The sequence below is a fragment of the Gossypium hirsutum genome, chromosome D12 (assembly GCF_007990345.1).
Source record: "Gossypium hirsutum isolate 1008001.06 chromosome D12, Gossypium_hirsutum_v2.1, whole genome shotgun sequence".
Taxonomy (NCBI): Eukaryota; Viridiplantae; Streptophyta; class Magnoliopsida; order Malvales; family Malvaceae; genus Gossypium; species Gossypium hirsutum.
In genome coordinates, this window is record NC_053448.1 from 6,365,951 (window position 1) to 6,385,620 (window position 19,670).

Consider the following 19,670-nt stretch of genomic DNA (forward strand, 5'->3'; position numbering starts at 1 on the left):
TATTTTTCGTACCACTAAAAATTGGGCCATTATAGTTCTCCCCCTTAAGAAATTTCATCCTCAAAATTTACTTTGAGATAGATAAGGGTACTGAGATCTTATAGCTTTTTCCTGTTTCCAAGTAGCCTCTTCTAAACTATGACAAACCCACAAAATTTTCACCAACGCCATGCGTTTATTTCTCAATTCTTTCATTTCTTGAGCTAATATTTTTACAAGTTCCTCGCCATAAGACAATTACACTGTAACTCTATGTCATGGGAGTTAAAACATGAGGGATCAAATTTGTATTCTCTCTCAACATCAACACATGAAAAACATTATGGATCTTGTCCAATTCTAGAGGTAGAGCTAACCGATATGCTACGGGCCCAATTCTTTCGAGAACTTTAAACAGTCCAATGAACCTTAGATTGAGCTTTCCTTTTCTATCGAATCACAAAACTTTCTTCTAAGGCAAAACTTTCAGAAAGACTTTATCGCCAAATTGAAACTCGATATCCTTTCTTTTCAGGCCGGCATAAGATTTCTTTCTATTAAGTGCAACTTCTAAAGAATCTTAAATAGTTCTAACTTTATCTTTTGTTTCTCGCATTAAGTTTGTTATTGCCATTTTTCCTTCTCTCAACTCTACCAGCACAGAGGAGTTCGGCATTTACGACCATATAAAGCTCCGTAATGTGCCATTTTAATGCTATATTTGGTAACTATCATTGTAGGAAAATTCGACCAACGATATTAATTTTTTCCAACTTTTCTCAAATTTAATTAGTCAACAATGCAACATATCTTCAAGTATTTGGGTTACTCGTTTTGGATTGACCATCGGTCTGAGGGTGAAAAGTCGTACTAAAATTCAACTTAGTACCCAAAACTTTATACAATTTACCCCAAAATCTAGAGGTAAACCTCAGATCTCGTCCAAGAGAAGATAATATAACCAAGCAACTCACAATTTATGATGTACAATCAACCAGTTTCCAGTGAATTATCAACTCACAGAAAAATGAGTGGCTTCGTCAACTGTAACAATCACCCATTGAATCTTTCTTTTCGACGTAACTACAATCCTGTTAAAGTCCATAGTGACTCGCTCCCACTTTCATTCAAGAATCATTATAGGTGCAATAACCTAACGAACTTGTGTTCACTACTTGCTGACATTACTAAACACTTAGCTACGTAGTCGTTATCTCATTTTTCATGCATGGCCTCCATACAATGGTTTCAAATCATTATACATTTTGTTGTCACTCAGATGTATTGCATAGGTTCTGCTATGAGCCTCGTGGAGAATGTCTCGCTTCAACCTGAATCATTCGGTACACACAATCTATCACGGAAGTATAAACTCTTTTCATCACTCATACTGAATTCATTGGTTTGCTCATTTTCAATCAGCTTTCACTTAGCTTTCAGCTTGCTATCACTTTTTTGTAATTTTTGAATCTTGTAAAGAAATACGGGTTTAGTTCTCAACTTGGCTAAATAGAGTCGTCTCATTCTAAAGTCCAATGTGCATTTATCGCTTTCAAAGTGAACAGGACTTTTGACTTAAAGCGTCAGCCATAATATTGGCCTTTCTCGAGTGGTAGTCAATGATTAATCATAAATATTAACAGTTCGAGCCACTTTGTGTCTCAATTTTAAACTCTTTTTGCATCAACAAATACTTCAAACTTCTAGTGATCGGTAAAGACGTGGCATTTTTTCTCTGTACAGATAGTGGCCTATTAGGAAATGTGCCCATATTGTAGTAAACATGTAATTATTTTCTATGTATTGAACGATGAATAAATAAATAAAGTTAATTTCACATTTTACTATAATGTCTTTTGTGTTTCTGTCTTTCATATTTGCATACACAACAAAATTGTGAAAACAAATATAGCTCATATGTCTAAATTCAACTGATGATAAGTGGCACTATAAAAATGTTACATTGCGAGAAAGACAACTTATTCATAGATTATCTAAACGAGTTGTAATCCTGTAAAAAATCAAAGTGAACATTTGATTAAACACTATAAGGATATTATATTGTCTAAATTCCAAAGGGAGATGGCAGTCTTGGCTATCGGAGATTGACTCTACGAGTAGAGATATAGATGTATTCATTGAAGAATGATACATTAGTAACCCAAGATGAATTGTTTGAATCTGTTTATAATTAATTACTTGTGACATTATGGTGTGATTTACCTAAATCCTGAGTTAGCCATAACCTGGTATGTAATTCAAGTGCTTTGTATAAGTGGAGGCTAAGTCTAAAATAATCGAGTCCATAATCGATATGTTGGGTATATGACTTGTGTATGCATTACTTTTTAGCAGCAATAAAAAGAAGTATAAGTAAAAAAAAAAAAAAAAAAACATGTATTTTTTAATGTTTTAGTCACCAAGAAAATGCGTCCTGATAAAACGACCCATGACTGACATTGCACCAAGACGTATGTTGTTGTCTGAAGTCCCTTGTCACTTCCTATTTGTGCGTTGGTTGTAATGTAAAAACTTAGTAAATTGAAGATTGTCTATACCAGAGGCCAGTTTGGGATCGATATACGTCAACCACCACTTCGAATCTGTTCAGAACCTTCCCCAACATTCCCATGTAGAGGTCCACTTTCCCTCGAACCACCGTTGATTCTGTAATGACTGGCTCATCTACTGGTAGTCTGAGCTGTAACGATACGTCCTCGAGTGTGATTGTATACTCGCCACATGGAAGGTGGAAAGTGTGTGTTTCGGGCCTCCATCTTCCACCAACGCGCTGATTAGTGTGGGATTGAGTTTGCAACCCCCTTGCATGCGAGACACATGCAAGAATCCAACCTTTTGCAGGTACCCACAATTTTAGGGATCGGAGGCTCCCCAGTATTATGTATAAACGCCTTCAACGCACAATCATCCGCCTATTTGTACATAAAAAAATATTTAGATTCATTTCTTTTGTTCAATTTTTTAAAATAATTTGTATTTTTTTACAAAAGAAACAACCTAGAAACCGATGTGATTGTTTGAAATATAACTGAGCTCTTCAACAACTCTCTATTTATAGATTAAGAAAAGGGGCATTTAATTCATATTTCTTATAAAGATTTAAAGGATTAATTGTGACATTCAACTCAATATAATTATTCATAATGCCATGCTATCTCTTTATTTTTTTATAATCAGGAATGTTACTTACTGTTCTTATAATTGCAACCTGATATATGCTAAATTATATTGTGCCTTGTAAGAATTATTTTTTACATGTTACCCATTGAAATTTAAAATGTTGTTCAATTGAACAGGGAGTGCAACTCTGGGGAGTTATGCGTATGAGAAGAGATGAGTCGTGGATATAATGATTTAAGGAAATGCTCATTTTTAGCAGATTTGGGACATTTGATGCTAAAATCATCCAACGATGAGCATGACAGGTGATATCCAATCGAATAGCTGGAGGTTGTAAAGCCATACATGGAGATGTTTCGAAGACTTCAAATTTTGCGCTAATAAGAAGAATACACCATATATTGTCCCAAAAAAGGTCAATGGATATTAAGATACATTCCCAGGGAACATAATCAAAAAGCGGATTTTTTATTCAAATTGACTTTTCCAAAAAAAGGAGGATTTACAACCGTTTGAGACCCCTCGAAGCATTAGAATTTCTTGAAGTATAATAATATTTTTTATTCACCAAAAAACCTCCATATTCTATGCATCATTAAAAAAGAATGCAAGTTAAAAGTAAACTAGAAATTCAAGAATATTGTATCGAACGTGAATATAATTAATGTGTATATTTCATTAAAAGTAATTAATAACTGTCAAAATGTAATGATAACAAAGTTACGAACTAATTGTTTTCAAATTATGTTAAATTTTACTTTATATTATAAAATCATTAAAGTTCTATTTATCTGTTATTTTTTTAACACAGTGTCAGAACTACCATAATCTTCATCAACCATAATAGGAAAATAATGCGTTTCAATACTTAAACCCACATTCTCCTAAATTGACAATACAATTTATATATATTATTTACACATGCTTATACTTAGAAAACCAACTAAGCAGAAACATAAACAATATTACAAAAATTAAAGGTAAGAAAACACGCAAAGAACACGTAACAACATAACATATTCTTACTAAAGTTAGAATAAAAACCTAACATATTGTAATAATAATAATAAAACCCATCAATCAATTTTCTTTCTTTCTTTATTCCAATTTATTATCTTTTTAACTCTATAAATTCTTATTGTAAACAAAGCTGAAAAGAAACATAACAACTAGGTACAATGAGCCCCACTTATGAAACAAGGATTTTGGGTCACTCATTCCCCATCTTCTAGTACTCCATACCCATTTGTTTGTTGCAAAAGTCTTTTTTTTTTCCAGCATATGATTTCTTGGCTCAATAATTTCTCCATTGCTAGCACCACAAACCAAAGGACTTCAAATGAAATTTAGAGAACAAGATGGTAAATCAAATTAAACACCTTCACAAACAACTAAATTTCAGTCATGGGCAGTCAGTACTTGATGAGGCTTAGTCAAAGACTTGAACGTCACGGATGGAGCGAACATAAACGTACTAGCTCAACTTGGAACGTGTCATAACGAAGGAAAAACTCCACCAACAACACTCTACACAGCGCACCACCAGATTTTTCCCGGCACAAGCCTTGTTCTCCGCCGTGGAATCCTCCGTCTCACGCTCATTCGACCAATATACATACTTCAAAGTTTCTCTCCTTCTTCCCCCCACAAATCTATCAGCCACAAACTCCTCAGGGTTCACAAAATCTTAGATCTTTAGTTGCAAATGGCTGATACCCAAATATCATCTCGCCTTTTTTTATCTCAAAGGCTACATCGTGGCTTTCAACTACCAAATCAACCTTAGCTTTACCGTATTGGAATGGAACTGGTGGATCGATCCTTAGGTATTCATAGATCACCGATTTGGCCAAAACCATCTTGTTCAAAGCAGATAAAGTGACCCCACCTTCAGCCTTGATGACGGCCCTGATTTCATCAGCTAGTCTCCGGTGTAACGTTTGTCCGGCTAATGCAACCCACTTGATCAACCCTGGGAATAGGACTTTCATGCCACCATAAGCATTAAAGCCGGCAAGGAAATCAGGTTATGGCAAGCTTCGTCTCTTTCAATTCCAAACTCATTTCAGCTTCATCCAATACCGAGCTTCCAAACTCATAAAACACATCGTACAACTTTTTGTAATCAGATTTAACGAGAAAAAATGGGAAACTAAATGTACGTAACAAAATATCTTCGAAATACCTAGAATTTTGGGTGATAACCCTAGTGATCCAAGAGGTGCAAGCTGAAACAACAACCATTTGTCAACAAGTTTTGGTCCTTGAGAACCTATCTTTGTTTCACTAGGGTTTTTGTTACAGAACAGGCGAAAAACGTAGTGAATGACATGGTATCGCTCAGGGTGTTAAAATAGCTTCTTTTTGGTAGAAATCTGAGCTTCAAGCTCGTTAAAAGCTCTGACAAGCCTATTGAAAGAATGGTATGAACTTATGATGAGGGCTGCGAGAGTAGATAAAAAGAAGGACTTTAAAGATGTATGCTTTGGCTCGGAAGGATCGAGGTAGGCACATACACGATGGCCACCGGTGTAGGCCAGGGAAGGCAAGAAAGTACCGTCAAGAACATCACGTTTTTCGACTTTCGAAGCGTCAAAAAGACAGAGAAGGAGATAGCATCGAGAAGACAAATAACGTGAGAGCAAGAGGCAATTGGAGGTCCGGGAGGCATATTAGTTTTGAAGACCGTGGATTGGTATTTTTGATTCGATTCGCAAAGAACTTGTCCCTGCCTTCATTGTAAAAGTATGCTAATCCGATCTCGAATTGGACCGAAAAATGAAGGCCATAGTCACCGGGAATTGGTTTCACCGGCAGCTTTGTCGACGGCAGTGAAGAAGAAGAAGAGAAGAAGAAGACATTGTTTATGGCTTAAACGAGGCAAATGAATAATTTGGAGAAGGACGCCTATGATAGCATATATAGGAATTGGAAAATGATTTACACGTTCCAGAAATCTAAACTAAAGTGTGAATGGTACTAATGAATAAAAGTACCCCTACCATTGTTTATGCACGCTCGAGAATGACAGCATTTGTTTTTTGCTATGGATTATGTATTTGCATTACCCAAATTATTCAACCGCTTTAACTGTTATAAATTCAACACATTTCATTAACAATTGAGATAAAATCACAATGTAAATATAAAAACTAATAATAAAGATTACCCGTTTTAAATCTTCAAACAAAATCAAGAGATTAACAAGTATATAGCTATAAATTTTAATGCAAATGAAGCACTTCGGGCTTTATGACTGATTCAATTTACTTCTTTTAAAATAAAATTTTAATTTAACTAAGAAAAAAAGTAATCGGTAGTCATTGTAATGGACTTTAAATTTAACTAAGAATTTTAACAATATTGACAATTTTTAAAAGTTTACTTTAATATTGTAATCAGAACAAAGCATTTAGACTAACCAACAATATTAAAAAGGTTAAAATACCAAATTATGTCAAAATTAAAGTATAAAGCCAAATATATATATATATGGGACTAAAATTGAAAATTGATTATTATATAATCTCAAATAAATGTAAAAGGCTATGCATTTTGGACACGTATGCATCAAGATTTTAATTATTAGGTACTCTTTATGTCCGTTTACAATCCATGTGTGGGGTTTGTGGCTGGCCCTCCCAGCAATGTCGTCTTCAAGGTTTAAACTTGTGTTCTCCCTTAAGTGTGCAATGTGTCTTGCCACTGGATTCAACACTTGTTGGTCGCCCAATTGTAAAAAATCTCAGAATTTTTAAAGTGAAATGGTCTATCAAATTTCTCAATCAAGAAAACAAATACCTAAATTGGTTAATCTTAATAACCCTAATCTCTTAATTTCTATTTCAATTTTTTTCTCCAAAAAATTTAAATTGAAATAATGATTATCCCTTTTTTAAACTCTAAGACTAATTCTACGATGAAAAGAAGAAAAAAAAAGAAAATATTAGGCGGTGTTGTTTTTATTTAATGAGGTAGTTAAATACAATATCTAGAGCTTAAAATAATTTATTTTGATCTAATGGTTAAGTCATTTTGATTCTCATGGTTCTCAATTAAAATTCACACTATAATTATCACAATTTTCTTTTAATCCTTTTGCCGAAATTTTAAAGTTTAATTTATAAGATTTCTAAATGTATTTAAAATAATTTACTATCATAATACATTTTATTAATAAATATAATTAATTTATAAAAAAATAATATATTAAATAATATAATAAATATTAATTTTAATCTAATGATAAATTTGTTAATACATGTTCTTTTTAAGTTATGTGGTGTCTGACATGTCCTCACACTTATTGCGTCTATCTTACCACCATCTGCTGAGGCTAGACCGAATCAATTAGCTTGGAATGGATGGCAAAGATAATTTTCCAGTTTTGAGACTTACAGGAATCTTATCAGTTCTGAGTCTTCTAAATTTGGAACTTGATTTGGTAGTCTAAAGCTCCTCAAGGGTGCGGGTCTTTATATGGCTTTTATGCAGAACAAATTAATGACAATGAGAGAGGGAGGGAGGCATATGTCTAACGAGAGACATTTTATGAGGTGCGACAATGTTTAGAATCGAGTTTGCATGCTATTCGGGATTGTTCGTTCTCAAATTTATTTGGTGAAAAGTAGTCTCGCATTATACGCATGGTATGTTTTTCTCTAAGTCACTTCAAGTATGGCTAGTTTGGAATCTACGGGATGAAGGGAAGTGCCACAGAGATGATCTTGCTTGGCAAACTTTGTTATCCATTTTATGTTGGTTATTATGGAAGAATCGTATGCTAGACCTAGTGGATACAGGGTTTACTTGGGCAAGAAGTTATAATCAAACTGGTTCAAATTGGTTACTTCAAATACATTGGTTACGAGGTCCCATTGGTCGCCACCAGAGAGAGGATGGATGGAACTTAACATAGATGCGACTGTGTCAAGAAATGGTTTGCCTACATGATAGGAGGAGTGATTAGAGATGTTGGTGCTATTTAGGTATGTGGTTTTCAAATCGGCTTAATGATGTGCTTCGATTGGTCGTAAGTACGTCGGAATAGTCTTCCAGGTGTGTTTCTTAAGCACATGTAATTAGAGGTTAATTTGCTATGAATTTCGTGTTTTGCAGCAGATTTTGGGGTGGTTTATGAACCACACAGGCGTGTGCCGCACATAAGCTGAACGCCCCAAAATTTGGGTTTCATGTTAAGTTGTGTCAATGAATGTATGTCTGCTTCTGTGGTTGTGTGTTCTATTTACTTACTTATTATTTGAGGTTTGAGTCGCATTAATTTTGGAATTTGTTAATTTCTTTATTTGAACCTTTTACTTCTTTAAAGTTTAATTCTATGTCTTTTGTATCAAGAATGAGTATGTTGGTTCATTGGTTAAACATCTGCCTATTGTTTGGTCTCGTGTTCGAGTCTTTGCGTAAGCGAAGCGACAATATGTTTTTGGTTACTTTGTAGGATTAGTTAGTTGTTTTTTTAGATAATCTATTTATTCTTTTAACGTAACTCTCTCTTCTTCCCTCATTTCCTTTTCTTCTATTTTATTTTATTTTTATTTCTTCTTCTTCTCAAATATTAGTCACTTAATTCCCAAATTTTGTTGGTCAATTTTCCTGATGTATTCGTAAGAGTTCCATTTTTAATTATTCTTTCACTGGAAGTCAATTTGATAAGTTTCGTGTTAAAATTCTGTTAACACTCGTTGTCGTTTGTTTTTTTATTATTTTTTGTCAAAGTTGGTTTCCTGAGTAAATTGCTCGATTTCTCTGTCTAAACATTCAATTGATGTTCGTTAGGAGAAGGTCCCGAGGAAACCTGTTCCCCAAACATTTAGGCTTGTGAATTTTCTCTATCATGCGAAGGTAATGGTTGTTTTGAGTTGAGGTTTGCTTGAGGTTTTCATCGAGGTTTTTGACATGTTTGGTTGATTGTTTAATTAGTCATGCAAATTCAATTAAGTTATATAACTAGACAATTTTGGCTATTTTAGGTTTTGGAGTGTCTCTATTACTTCTACGTTCAATCTGCACAGGTGGGTATCGAAACCCCTCTTTTCTGCATTTTTCTTCACGAAAATTGGGACTATCGACGGCATACGAATGGCCACACGGGCGTGTTGCTGGCCATGTGGTGGACCGTGTAACTCTCTGATTTTGGATTTGGAAACACACGGGCGTGTGAGAGGCCGTGTGTGGAAAATGAGATACAAGATTCATACGAGTGAGACAAATGGGTGTATGAGAGGTCGTGTGTGGAAAATGAGATACAAGAATCATACGGGTGAGACAGAAGGGCGTGTGTCCAGGCCGTGTAACTCACCAAGTTCGTATTAGAGGCACACGGACAAGACACACCGGCATGTGTCCAAGCCATGTGACTCACTGAGTTTATATTTGAGACACACGGGCAAGGCACATGGGCATGTGCCAAGCCGTATAGGCGTGTGAGCTTAAATTCTAAATTCTGTTAGTGTGGTAGTTAACGTGCAAGACAGAGGTAAACTGTCATATGAATTGAACCGAGTTGTATAAACTTATTTATCATGAATGTTAGATAATCTTAGACATTGGAATAAGATAGATATTACTGATATTGGCATTTAGTTATATTAAAATGTGTGACTGTAATCGCAACTGAGGAGAAGTAACTCTACTTTGAGTTTTTTTTACTAACTTGAGGAGTAGACTCTGTTGTAGATCATGCATCAATCTAAAATTCTACCTACTTTATTGGAAAAACCTTTAAGAGATAAGTTAGGTAGCATAACAATTTCATAAAAATAACATCTTGCTAATCACAACTTTTCTATTTTTAGGACATTATAATTTATACCCTTAACATCAGCCTTATAACTAAGAAAAACACATTTAATAGATCTAGGCTCCAATTTCCCATTATCAACATGAGCATATGCAGGACACCCAAAAATCTTCAAATCAGAATAACCAGCAGGATTACTAAACCATACATCTTGTGGAGTTTCTCAATGCAATGGACAGAAATCGGTTAATCAAAAAAATGTAGTAGAGGTCACTTCAGCCCAAATAACTTCAGTAAACAAGCATTCGACAACATACATCGAACATTTTCCATAATTGTTCTAATCATTTGTTCTACAATGTCATTTGGCTATGGAATATGATGAACTGTCAAGTGTTCACGATTCCTTCTAATTTGCACAATTCTTTAAACTTATCAAAACAAAATTTCAAGCCATTATCTATGCGGAGATGTTTTTATCTGTTTTCCTGTCTACTTCTCAATCATAGTTTTCCAAGCCTTAAATGTGGAAAACACATCATTTTTCTACTTCAAGAAGAATACCTAAACTTTTCTGGAAAATCATTAATGATCATTAGCATATAATTAGCGTCACCCTTCGAAGGCACTCTTAATGGTCCCCAAAGATCAAATAATTATAATACAACATTCCCTTCGTGTTATGGATTCCTCTAGTGAATCGAACTCTCTTTGCTTCCCAAAAATGCGGTGCTTACAAAGCTTCAGTTTGCTAATGCCTTGTCCATCAAGATGTCCTCTTTTGCTTAATTCTATCATGTCGTTCTCACTCATATGTCCTAGACACATATGCCAAATTCTAATAACATCATCATTTGACAAGGAAGAGGAAGCGACGACTGCATCACTAGTAACAATAGAACCTTGCAAAACATATAACTTAGCAGTCTTTCTCTACCCTTTCATCACGATGAGGGAAACCTTGCTAATCTTCAAAACCCCACTTTCAACTGTGTACTTATTCCCTTTGAATCAAACGTACTCAACGAAATTAAATTTCTCTTCAATTCTGGTACATGTCGTATGCTAATAAGTGTTCTGACGACTCCATCGAACATCTTAATTTTGATTGTGCCAATACCTACGATTTTATATGAAGCATTATTTCTCATAAAATAACACTTTCAGACATTGTTTCATATGTTGTAAACCAATTCTGATTGGGACTCATATGGAAGATGCAACCAGAATCGATGATCCACTCCTTATTCACTTTAGAGTTATCGGTAGAAGCAACTAGGAGTTCACCTCACTGTATTATTCTACAGCATTAGCTTCACTAGATTGTTCTGGTTGTTTTCCTTTTTGATCTGCTGCCTCCCTTTTGATCTTGTTCTACAACTTATAGCACTTAGATTTAATGTGCCCTTTTTTCTTGCAGAAGTTATAGGTTTTACCTCTATTTGAATATCTTGATCTACCCTTAAATTTATTGTGAGGATTTCGTTCTTGTGTCCTCTCATGATTATCATCAGTATTTCATTCTTATCTCCTACTAACAATAAGACCCTCTCCTTGAGAATCGGATCCAACCACAAAATGCTTCATCTTGTCATACGAGATTGATAAAGCATAGACTTCATCAACTATGAGAGATTCGCGGCTATACAAAATTTTATCTCTAAAGGTTAAATAATACGGAGGCAACGAACCAAGTAGAATTAACCCTAAATCTTCTTTATCATACAAACCTCTATGACCTCTAGGTCTGAGATAATTTTTTAAACACAGTTAAGTGTTTGTGTACACACGCACGTTCCTCTAGACAATGAGCATAAAAACGTTGTTTTATATGTAGCTTGCTAGTTAGGGTTTTCGACATACATAGCTGCTCAAGCTTCTTCCATAATGTAGCGACGGTCTTCTCCTTCAACACGTCCTGTAGAATTTCATTCGACAGATGCAGCTATAATTGCGTTAAATCCTTTCGATCTTTACGTCTCTTCTCTTCATCCATCAATGTCGAAGGCATCTTATCTAACCCTAGTAGGGCATCCTCCAAATCCATCTACACAAGAACTGTCTACATCTTTACCTGCACAACGTGAATCTGGTGTTGCTATCCGACAACGAAATATCATACTTCATTGTTGCCATTATCGTGATGGAAACAAGCAACCCGAAAAGCTCTGATACCAGTTCGTAAAAACTAACGTTGATAATGGCAATATAGAACGATTGCAAAGCAATAAGAAAAAGAAAATAAAGCACATAGATTTTATGTGAAAAACCCTTTCGAGAAAAACCACGGGTAGAGGAGAATAAAATTCACTAATGTCGAACTCGAATGACGCAAGAAGATTTTAGACTACATCTATTTATAGATTGAAAAACCTTATTCTAATAAATGTCAAATAGATGAAGTGTAGTAAGGTTGAAAAACCTTATTCTAATCAATGTAAAATAAAATAAGTATAGTTCTATATGGATTTTACTTTTATTTTATTTTATCACTATATTTTATTTTAACAAAGATTTTAGTCACTCAACTCTAACAAACTACAATATTTTTATACAAATTTATTGGAAAATTTTGAACAAATCTTGACAAATTGAGAGTTTAGAGAAAATAAAGAGTTGGATTTGAGTGAAATAATGGAAAATGGCATGGGTAATTATAGGAAATTAAAGTTATCATTGGTCTGTTTCAAAATTTTACCGTTGGTACGTTTGAATTTTTACCGTTGGAAAAATTATCATTGGAGGAAAATGCGCTCAATTAGACACGCTTTCACACACACTCTCTCCAAAAACGATCTATTTCTTTAAATTTTTAAAAAATTGACCTATATGACTAATTAACAAAGTATATCGATATATATAGCTAATTTAGCCAAATATAGTGCCATAATTTTAAAAATTTTATATAATTATTAAATTACATATAGCAAATCTAAAGATATTATAAACACCTTTCAAATATAAATAATTTTCAGTCATGGGTAAGTAAGCGTGTGTTTATGAATTGAAAATTTAAGTAAGTACTGAAATTTTTATTGTTATATTTAATAAGTGTTAAATTTATATTAGAAAATTATTTAGTAAATTAGTAAATATAAACAATGAATATAATTAAATTGTTTGATAAATTAAATACTAATTTTAAAAGATTCTTTAATTTTTAATTTTAATTTAATATTTATATTATTTTGAATAGTTTAGAATTCGATCCCTCCATGGTAAAAGTATGCTAATCGAGCTAGAATTGGACCAAAGAAGGGATCTCCATAGTCACCGGAAACTGGTTTCACTGGCAACTCTGGCGGCGGCAGTGAAGAAGACGACATTGGTTCGGTGAAGGATTAATTTGGAGAAGTTGGAAAATGTTTTACACGTTAAAGAAATCCAAAGCTATAAAGTGACTAGGTGCTGTGTCAGTGGTAATAATGAGTAAGAGAAAGTAGTGTCCAATCTTAAATTGACGTGTGGGTCATAAATGATAACACCATTTATATTTTGGTATAAATGATTTTCTCATTTATCATCTTTAATTCATACGCCACAAGTTCTAAGGAGACCAGCTCAACGAAATGTTAGACGATGGTACAATTTTCTATTGCCTCTTTTTTCTTTTTATTTATAGATTTATTTTGTAAATAGTTTTGTTGCTTTCACAAGGTGTGATGGATAGATGACAGTGTCTGTCGTGGTTGAAACTCCACCAACCACCAACATTTTCTTTTGAAAAATGAGTGGCTCTTTCATCGGCTTTTTAATCTAATTTTTGTTTTAAGATTATTTCAAAATAATAAATTATTTCACGAGTTGGTTTGGAATTGTGTTGTTTATATGTTTTTTATTTATTTTTTATTGTTTAATAAGTCTTCATTTTTAGAAGTTTTTTATCTACTCTTATAGCACGTTTTTTAATCCTACTTATGCTTGCAATCTTACTTTTACAAGTAATTTTAGGAATGATTTTATCATTACCCTTTTTAGTTTAGTTTAACTAAATTGCACTAACTAATTTAGATTTGAACTTCAAACCCCAAGGGTCATGAGCTTCTTCTCCTTCTTCTTTCTTTATTTTCCTTTTCCTTATGTTCTAATTTGCATGCATTTCATCTCTTTCTTTCCACTTTCTTTCTATTTCATTTAATTTAATATTATAAAATATACATACATGCATTTACACTTAACCATATTCCGCCACCTACACACAACCTTTTATTAAGTGGTTTAATTGCTATTTAACTCCTTTAGTTAATTTTAATTTATAATTTAACTTTTAACCCTTTCGTGATTTAATTCCTGAACCTTAATAATTCTTAATTTCATAAAATTTACTATTTCAAAAATTAATTAACTATTAAGCTAGCCTCTTACAGGTTCGGTTTACGAAAATAGAATCTTAAAAAAATATTTTTCGATACCTTTAACCATAAGGTCGTTACACTCACGATTGACGCAATCAACTCTGTGGTGGCTGGACTGGACTGCTTGGTGTTTTCAGGGTCGGCGATGGGACAGTTAAAGTAAGGAAGAGGGAGTTAACAGGGAAATGAACCAAACATTTGGTGGTTCAATTGTTGTTGAACCAAGAAAACGCCGTCACCGTATTGGCTGTCAACAATAATCAGTGATGCTATATTGTGGATCGTCTGATGGGCTCCTCAACTTCTGGGAACGTAAAGACCAGCCGCTAATACATGGCGGGTCCCCGAAGGAACATAACATGGCGGTGCTGTGCTTGGCGGCATTCGGGAATTTGGTGTTTAGCGGCTCAGCTGATAATAGCACATGCGTGTGGGGACGAGAATATGGTGGGATTCCGAGTTGCGTTTCGGTCTTAACAGGTCACGTCGGCCCGGTGAAATGCCTGATCATTGAAGAAGATCATCAAACATCAAGCAATGCGGATCGAAAGTGGGTTGTTTATAGCGGTAGCCTGGATAAGTCGGTCAAGATATGGCGAGTTTCAGAACAGATGGCGGAGTTGAAGGAGATTCGTCAGACTTACCTTAACTAACGCCTCGCCATGAATGAGCATATGAAGTTGCATTGCATGGCGTAGCCGTTGTTGTATAGTGGTCCCTAATTCCAGCCTTCTCTGATAGTTGTGGTGGGTGCTACGTGTACAAATTAATTTGATTACTACAGCAAATAGCTATTTCGATTTTTCCAAAACTTCCCATGAAGAGGATACAATTATTTACCTTTTATATAAGTAATATTTTTTTCCCTTTTTTTTTGTTTTTGTTCGTCTTTTGAGCCTTTGTTATTCAATTTCCATAAGGGTCCGATTAAATTCGTTTTGGAGAGCAAATTCTTTTAGTGTTATTTTTTCATGTCTAATAATTAACATTGAGCTGCTTGTCATTCATGCATTGTTTTGTAATAATCATGTATATAGTAAGTAGACTTGTCCTTTTACTGGAGGTGTGGAAGGCGCCTCCCTGTTGAAAAGTAGAGAGTTCGGCATGCTCAAAAGGTTGACAAAGTTAATGATTTAATTTGTGAATGACTTTTTGCTTTATCTTTTCGCAAGGTTCTATATTGGTGTGAAATTTGTGTAGATTTTGATAATAAGCTTTACTTGTTTAAGTTTGTAAATCCCAGCTGAAGATGTTCTTGTGGAATTTAAAATTCAATGTTGAGGGGAAAATTTTGGTGTTAAATGTTTTGGATTCATTTCGCTATGCAATGGACGAAACTTCTATTACATACTTTACTTTATACCCGAATAATAAATTTAATTTTAAATTAAAATAAATTTGTGATGGGTTGAAAGGCCACTCGGGCTATAAAACAAAAGAAAAGTAAGAAGGGTGTTGGAGTTTGGATTTGGGAGCATCGTCAGAAAAATTGAAGAAAGAGGTAAAATTTAGTTGGAGGAGAAGGTTTACGTTTAATAAGTCATACATAATAGTTTGATAGTATTTAGAAATCTATCCTGGTCCAGTTGGGCAGGTGTTCAAATCTAACAGTCATTTGCTTATCTTTTATTTTCAAGACGGTGCATTTTTTGTGCTCTTTAGCTTCCCAAGACTACTTTTTAACTAGTCGTTGTAATGTGTTCACATTGGAATGAACCTCATTTGGGCTCTTGTTGGGTCTGAGTAGCGTTTGGTTGTTTTGATCAACTCGTGTAGGGTCTTACTGGTATTAAAAAACCCATTCTGCCCTTTGTGGGATTATAGATAAGTTCTAGACCAATTTAATCAAGTGATGTTTGAAATAGGTTTCAAAGTGGCATGTGAAATCCCATATGTAAATTAGAGGTAATACTCTATGTATTCCATAATGAAGGGGTTATGTGCTTGAATGGTTGCAATGCTCGAGAAAAAAGGGTGCAAGTTTTGGCAAAAACTGTTCAAAAGGCTTGGTACAAGCCTTCACATGTCTATTGCCTATCATCTTGAAATGGATGGACAGACAGAGGTCCTCAATAGGTGCCTGGAAAGGTACCTTAGGTGCATGATTGGTGAGAGGTGAAGTGATTAGCTATTGTGGTTACCCTTAGCAGAGTGGTGGTACAATACCACCTATCATTCAGCCATCCATTAAACCCCATATGAGTCATTGTATGGCTAAGACCCCCTTCATCACCTATTCTATCTAGTTGGACCTCCCTTGTGGATACAGTAGATAGAAACCTTCAATAGAGAGGCAGTTACTCAAATTTCATTTGAAAAATGCCCAAGACAAGATGAAGCAGGCAGCTGACCGTAGGAGGAATGATAGGGAATTCAAAGTTGGAGATTATGTGTATTTGAAGCTGCAACCTTTTAGGCAACATACAATGGAGAGGGTCTTGAACCAAAAGATTTCTCCCCAAATGCTTTGGTCCTTATACAGTGGAAGGAAAAATAGGAAAGGTTGCTTAATTATCGGTTATAATTATCATTGGGATCAATGATTCATTCTACCTTCCATGTTTCTCAACTCAGGAGACGTGTAGGAAGGGCCCCAAGTCACGTTATGTTGCCATCGATTTGAAATGATGGGGCCATGACGAAGGAGCCACTTTAAGTGTTGGATAGGAGAGTGGTGAGGAAAGGGAATCATGCTGTCATAAAAGTCTTGGTCGAGTGGGCAAATACTTTTCTTGAGGACAAGGATGGGCAATACTTGTTATGAGAGGGAATGTTGCTGTTCAACTTCTGCTTTTTTCTGTTTTGTGGACTGTTGGTGTTGCGCACCGTTTTGGTTTAATGAACCATTAGTGAAACAATGCGTTTAGTTTATTTTTGAGGGATGGTGGAAACGGGCGTTTTGTGTGTTAATCCGCTTAATTGAAACGGTCGGATTGGAAGGAGGGCCCCAACCTCCTAACCGTTATAATTAGGGTGACGATTTAATTCTAAAAATTCAATAAAAATTTAAATTTTGAATTAAATAATTTGATTTATTTGAGTTAACAGAGTTATTCAATTCATCTCGAATAAAAAATTAAATTTTTTTTGTTTAACTCGAATATGAATTATATAATTCGAGTTATCCAAAAATCTGAATAAAAAAAAGGTAAAACTACGTCATTTTGATACCTTTTCTAAAATTAAAAGTCAAAACCATTAAGTTAAAACGCAAAACAATTATATTATTCATGTAGTTAAATAATCTTGTACTTCGTCTACTAGTTAAATAATCAGTTTATGTAAACGCAACATTGCGCATAAATAGTAGGATTTGTTAACTCGACTCGGTTTGACTTGAAATTTTTGACTTGATTCGATTAAAAAAAATTTCAAATCGAGTTCAGTTGCTAAAATAGATTTCGTCAACTCAACTAACTCAAAATTTTTTTGACTCAATTCAACTCGATCGAATAGTCACCCTTAGTTGCAACATTTTCCTATTTGGGTGACAAATGTCTACAAAGGGAATGGTTATGAAATTAAGGAATTGAATTTTGTTTTCCTCTATTCTCTTTAGATTTTCTTCCTCCTTTCTCATGTTCATTTTATTGGAACCCACCCATTGTTTGAAAAGTCAAAAAGGGTGGGCACCGAAAGTAGAAAGTAAAATTGGTTGGCAAGTTGGGTTAAAAGTTGGCATGGGATAATTGCAATTTTGGTCCCTAATTGTATAGGGACATTGCAAGTTGATCCTTGAACCTCAACTATAAATAGGCCTAACCATTTCTTACTTTCTTCATCCCACACTTGCCATTCTCTACTTAAGGCAATTGTTCTCTCTCCCTATTTGTAAACTTTCACTTGTATTTTTGGAGTGAAATATATTTGGTAGTGCTCGAGGACGTAGGCAAAATTTGCTGAACCTCGTTAAAATTCTAGTGTTCTTTATTTTTTGTTCTGCATATTTTGCAAGTGTCATTGTAGTGATTTATTGTGCTATTAAATTACGATAGAGGGATATTCTGGCTAGGAAAGATCTGGTATGTAAGCGATCCTCGTGATCCACCTCTCTTTCCTGGGAATTGAACTTAGTGTGATTTTTCAGTACAATAATTTTACTCTTTCACACGCTTCCGCGCAACAATTGGTACCAGAGCCAGGTTCGTACTTGGGGAATACGACCGTTTACAGTACTATTCATGTATACGACACTATTCACGTATACGGTACTGTTCACGTATACAGTAGTTGGGATTGAGGAGAAAAATGGCAGCAGCATCGTCATCAGCAAGGACTACTATGACAAATGCAAAATTTGAAGTAGAGAAATTTGACGGTACCAATAATTTTGGTATGTGGCAATGTGAGATCCTGGATGTCTTATGTCAGCAAGAGCTAGATATAGCCCTTGAAGAAAAACCTGACAAGATGGATGACAAGGAGTAGGCCAAGATCAATAGACAGGCGTGTGGTACAATCCGCCTATGTTTGGCCAAAGAGCAGAAGTACTCTGTCATGAGGGAGACATCAGCGAAGAAGTTATGGGATACACTGGAAGAAAAGTTTCTAACGAAAAGTCTTGAAAATAGGCTTTATATGAAAAAGAAACTTTATCGATTCACGTATGCACCCGGTATGTCGATGAATGACCATGTGAACTCATTCAATAAAATTTTAGCAGACTTGCTAAATTTGGATGAGAAATTTGAAGATGAAGACAAGGCATTATTGTTGTTGAATTCCCTTCCTGATGAATATGATCATCTTACCACCACATTGCTTCATGGGAAGGACACGATCACATTTGATGCAGTCTGTAGTGAGTTGTATAGATCTGAGACTCGAAAGAAAGATAAAAGAGATCATAGAGATACAACCGCAGAAGTCTTAACAGTAAGAGGTCGTTCACACAGCAGCAAATCTGGTAGAAGGGGAAAGTCCAAAGGGAGACCCGCCAAAGATGAATGTGCCTTTTGCCGTGAAAAAGGGCATTGGAAAAAGAATTGTCCTAAGCTACAAAAGGGCAAGGCTATTTCTAATGCATGTGTAGCGGAGCATGATGAGGAGTCAGACTTTAGCTTGGTTGGCATGGCAATGGCATGTCAAACGGATGAGTGGATTTTGGATTCAGGATGTACTTACCATATGTGTCCTAATAAGGACTGGTTTTCTAGTCTTAAAGAGCTAGAAGGTGGAATTGTTCTTATGGGCAATGATAGTGCTTGTAAGACAATGGGAGTGGGTACAGTCCAATTGAAGAATCACGACGGCTCAATCCAAGTCTTGACAGATGTTCGCTACGTACCTAGCCTGAAGAAAAATCTCATCTCATTAGGTGCCCTAGAATCTAAAGGGCTCACAATCACTTTGAGAGATGGATTACTAAAAGCAGTAGCTGGGCAACTGACGGTGATGAAAGGCACAAGAAGAAATAACTTGTATTTTTTAAATGG

The 19,670-nt window shown here is 34.9% G+C and overlaps 1 pseudogene; it reads right to left on the reverse strand.

Annotated features, from left to right (window-relative positions):
* Nucleotides 1-4,518: 4,518 nt before the first annotated feature.
* Nucleotides 4,519-13,206, reverse strand: LOC121224511 (allene oxide synthase 3-like; annotated as a pseudogene).
* Nucleotides 13,207-19,670: the final 6,464 nt, after the last annotated feature.